The 5,000-nt window shown below is 37.9% G+C and overlaps 1 non-coding gene across 1 annotated transcript in view; it reads left to right on the forward strand.

The window, feature by feature from the left end:
* Nucleotides 1-4,706: 4,706 nt before the first annotated feature.
* Nucleotides 4,707-5,000, forward strand: part of LOC143176383 (small subunit ribosomal RNA) — a 1,921-nt gene continuing 1,627 nt past the window's right edge. Inside the window, exon 1 of the ribosomal RNA XR_013000940.1 lies at nucleotides 4,707-5,000. This exon is cut by the window's right edge and continues 1,627 nt beyond it. This is a non-coding gene — a ribosomal RNA (small subunit ribosomal RNA).

The raw sequence follows: 5,000 nt of genomic DNA on the forward strand, positions 1-5,000 counted from the left end.
GACTTAGAAAAATTTCGAGTACCCCGGATCGCCTGCTGGAATTACCGCACGGCCTGGACAGCCCGCATCGACCGATACATTTTTTCCATTTTCAGTGAAAAAAAAATTTTTGTCAATTTTCTCAACGTTAAAAACGTTAATAAACTGCGTTTTTATGAGTGGATTAAACATTGAAAAAATTTTGAAATATGTGATGAAAAAGTTTACTCTTGACCGTTCGGACTTAGAAAAATTTCGAGTACCTCGGATCGCCGGCTGGAATTACCGCACGGCCTGGACAGCTCGCATCGACCGATACATTTTTTCCATTTTCAGTGAAAAAAAAATTTTTGTCAATTTTCTCAACGTTAAAAACGTTAATAAACTGCGTTTTTATGCGTGGATTAAACATTAAAAAAATTTTGAAATATGTGATGAAAAAGTTTACTCTTGACCGTTCGGACTTAGAAAAATTTCGAGTACCTCGGATCGCCTGCTGGAATTACCGCACGGCCTGGACAGCCCGCATCGACCGATACATTTTTTCCATTTTCAGTGAAAAAAAAATTTTTGTCAATTTTCTCAACGTTAAAAACGTTAATAAACTGCGTTTTTATGCGTGGATTAAACATTAAAAAAATTTTGAAATATGTGATGAAAAAGTTTACTCTTGACCGTCGGGACTTAGAAAAATTTCGAGTACCCCGGATCGCCTGCTGGAATTACCGCACGGCCTGGATAGCCCGCATCGACCGATACATTTTTTCCATTTTCAGTGAAAAAAAAATTTTTGTCAATTTTCTCAACGTTAAAAACTGCGATAAACTGCGTTTTTATGCGTAGATTAAACATTGAAAAAATTTTGAAATATGCGATGAAAAAGTTTACTCTTGACCGTCGGGACTTAGAAAAATTTCGAGTACCCCGGATCGCCTGCTGGCATTACCGCACGGGCTGGACACCTCGCTCCGACGAATCGGTTTTTTCCATTTTTTTTGAAAAATAAATTTTTGTAATTTTTTTTAATGTCAAAAACGTTAATAAACGTCATGTTTACGCATGGATTAAACATTGAAATAATTTTAAAACACTTATTAAAAAAGTTGGTGTCGACCGTGGGACTTAGAAAAATTTCGGGAAGTCCGATTCGCCTGCTGGAATTACCGCACGGGCAGGACACCTCGCTCCGACGAATCGGTTTTTTCCATTTTTTTTGAAAAATAAATTTTTGTAATTTTTTTTAACGTTGAAAACGTTAATAAACATCATGTTTACGCATGGATTAAACATTGAAATAATTTTAAAACGCTTATTAAAAAAGTTGGTGTCGACCGTGGGACTTAGAAAAATTTCGGGAAGTCCGATTCGCCTGCTGGAATTACCGCACGGGCTGGACACCTCGCTCCGACGAATCGGTTTTTTCCATTTTTTTTGAAAAATAAATTTTTGTAATTTTTTTTAATGTCAAAAACGTTAATAAACGTCATGTTTACGCATGGATTAAACATTGAAATAATTTTAAAACACTTATTAAAAAAGTTGGTGTCGACCGTGGGACTTAGAAAAATTTCGGGAAGTCCGATTCGCCTGCTGGAATTACCGCACGGGCTGGACACCTCGCTCCGCCGAATCGGTATTTTCCATTTTTCTTGAAAAATAAATTTTTGTAATTTTTTTTAACGTTGAAAACGTTAATAAACATCATGTTTACGCATGGATTAAACATTGAAATAATTTTAAAACGCTTATTAAAAAAGTTGGTGTCGACCGTGGGACTTAGAAAAATTTCGGGAAGTCCGATTCGCCTGCTGGAATTACCGCACGGGCAGGACACCTCGCTCCGACGAATCGGTTTTTTCCATTTTTTCCGAAAAATAAATTTTTGTAATTTTTTTTAATGTTAAAAACGTTAATAAACTTCATGTTTACGCATGGATTAAACATTGAAATAATTTTAAAACACTTATTAAAAAAGTTGGTGTCGACCGTGGGACTTAGAAAAATTTCGGGAAGTCCGATTCGCCTGCTGGAATTACCGCACGGGCTGGACACCTCGCTCCGCCGAATCGGTTTTTTCCTTTTTTTCCGAAAAATAAATTTTTGTAATTTTTTTTAATGTTAAAAACGTTAATAAACTTCATGTTTACGCATGGATTAAACATTGAAATAATTTTAAAACGCTTATTAAAAAAGTTGGTGTCGACCGTGGGACTTAGAAAAATTTCGGGAAGTCCGATTCGCCTGCTGGAATTACCGCACGGGCAGGACACCTCGCTCCGACGAATCGGTTTTTTCCATTTTTTCCGAAAAATAAATTTTTGTAATTTTTTTTAATGTTAAAAACGTTAATAAACTTCATGTTTACGCATGGATTAAACATTGAAATAATTTTAAAACACTTATTAAAAAAGTTGGTGTCGACCGTGGGACTTAGAAAAATTTCGGGAAGTCCGATTCGCCTGCTGGAATTACCGCACGGGCTGGACACCTCGCTCCGCCGAATCGGTTTTTTCCTTTTTTTCCGAAAAATAAATTTTTGTAATTTTTTTTAATGTTAAAAACGTTAATAAACTTCATGTTTACGCATGGATTAAACATTGAAATAATTTTAAAACGCTTATTAAAAAAGTTGGTGTCGACCGTGGGACTTAGAAAAATTTCGGGAAGTCCGATTCGCCTGCTGGAATTACCGCACGGGCAGGACACCTCGCTCCGACGAATCGGTTTTTTCCATTTTTTCCGAAAAATAAATTTTTGTAATTTTTTTTAATGTTAAAAACGTTAATAAACTTCATGTTTACGCATGGATTAAACATTGAAATAATTTTAAAACGCTTATTAAAAAAGTTGGTGTCGACCGTGGGACTTAGAAAAATTTCGGGAAGTCCGATTCGCCTGCTGGAATTACCGCACGGGCTGGACACCTCGCTCCGCCGAATCGGTTTTTTCCTTTTTTTCCGAAAAATAAATTTTTGTAATTTTTTTTAATGTTAAAAACGTTAATAAACTTCATGTTTACGCATGGATTAAACATTGAAATAATTTTAAAACGCTTATTAAAAAAGTTGGTGTCGACCGTGGGACTTAGAAAAATTTCGGGAAGTCCGATTCGCCTGCTGGAATTACCGCACGGGCAGGACACCTCGCTCCGACGAATCGGTTTTTTCCATTTTTTTTGAAAAATAAATTTTTGTAATTTTTTTTAATGTTAAAAACGTTAATAAACTTCATGTTTACGCATGGATTAAACATTGAAATAATTTTAAAACGCTTATTAAAAAAGTTTACTCTTGACCGTGGGGACTTAGAAAAATTCCGGCTTGCACGGATTCGACCACTCTGTTTTTCGGAGTTTCTGAGAAAAATAAATTTTTGTAATTTTTTTCATTATGATTTCTGAGTTCTCCCAGTAGTTTAATGTAAGGATTAAGCATTTAAAAATTTTTAAATCGAATATTAAAAAAGTTTACTCTTGCAATTTTTGGAAAAAAAAAATTCTAAAAAATTTTTCTTTCGGTGGAAACTAACGTTTAATATGTACAATAACGATTTATCGAATAAAAATCGTATGTTAATATATGTTCGAATCGACCATAGTTTCAGCGGCTAAGTACCAGCAGCCCGGCCGGTTGGTCTGTACGCGCGGCAGTTTACCACCATAAGCGCCCGTGCTGAGCGGCCGGCGCCGCGGTCGTCGCGGCCGCCCGTTTGGTTACTATAAGAGAGCACGTCGGTTCGAGCGGACCGGTCGGCGCAGCGGCGGGCGAGCGGCTATTCTACGATCTCGGTCGAGAAGCAGTCGTTCAGCTCCTCGAGGTCCATTCCTCGACTGTTCTGTACCGCGTTCCGTTGCGAATTTTTCTCTACACAGCATGACCACGGGTCGGTGTCTCAGACCGAATGGCCCTTATGTGGTAAGCCCAGAATGTTGGGTTGGATACAACGTATATTCGTTATACTTGTACGACTCTCACATCAACTCTCAGAAACCCAAAAGGGGTTTTCTATCCGAGCGAAAATATATTTTTCGTATACAAAAATTTAATGGCAAAGACCAAACGAAATACTACACACAAAAAGGGGCGACGAACAAAAATTGTTCGAATGAAATATAATATATACATATAAAATTGAGGTGTCCTAAGAGAGAAATACATAAACTAAGAGGTATATATTATAAGAAATATATATTATTTCTGGGCAAAGAAGAGAGAACGAAAAGAAGAGTATGATCTTTAACGCGAGGGCCTCGACATGGGTACGCCTAGCATGGTTCGCGCTTTCTCGATATGTCCAGCATGTTAACGTACGCGGTCTTCGGACTTCGTGCGTTATGTCCGTGCTTACACGATGGAGAGCGCTCGAGCATACGTGCTTACAAACCTGAAAGTCGATGTGACATCCGAGATTCTTTTTCTTCTAAAAAGATCTCGGAGAGATACACGGGAGAGTTTGAAATTTTTGGAGGTCCTCCTGATGTATATGCGCGGATATACCCATGTGGTAATTCGTGCGGAGTTGGTAATCTAATAGTGGAGCGAAATTTACCAACTCGAAAGAGAAGAGAGAAGAGAGAAGAGAGTAGAGAGAAGAGAGAGGAGAAAGAGAACTGTCTTAAAGACGAGAAAAAGTATCGTCGATCCGACTCTTAAGGGGAGAGAGTCGGCGACTAAGATATATATATACATACATATTTTTGCTTCGTATGATGAAAATTTACTCGAAGCTCCCTGGTTGATCCTGCCAGTAGTCATATGCTTGTCTCAAAGATTAAGCCATGCATGTCTCAGTACATGCCGTATTAAGGTGAAACCGCGAATGGCTCATTAAATCAGTTATGGTTCCTTAGATCGTACCCACATTTACTTGGATAACTGTGGTAATTCTAGAGCTAATACATGCAAAACAGAGTTCCGACCAGAGATGGTAGGAACGCTTTTATTAGATCAAAACCAATCGGTGGCGGGCGTTTACGTTCGTCCATCGTTTGCTTTGGTGACTCTGAATAACTTTGTGCTGAT

Source organism: Nomia melanderi, unplaced genomic scaffold (genome assembly GCF_051020985.1).
Source record: "Nomia melanderi isolate GNS246 unplaced genomic scaffold, iyNomMela1 scaffold0513, whole genome shotgun sequence".
In the NCBI taxonomy this organism is placed as follows: domain Eukaryota; kingdom Metazoa; phylum Arthropoda; class Insecta; order Hymenoptera; family Halictidae; genus Nomia; species Nomia melanderi.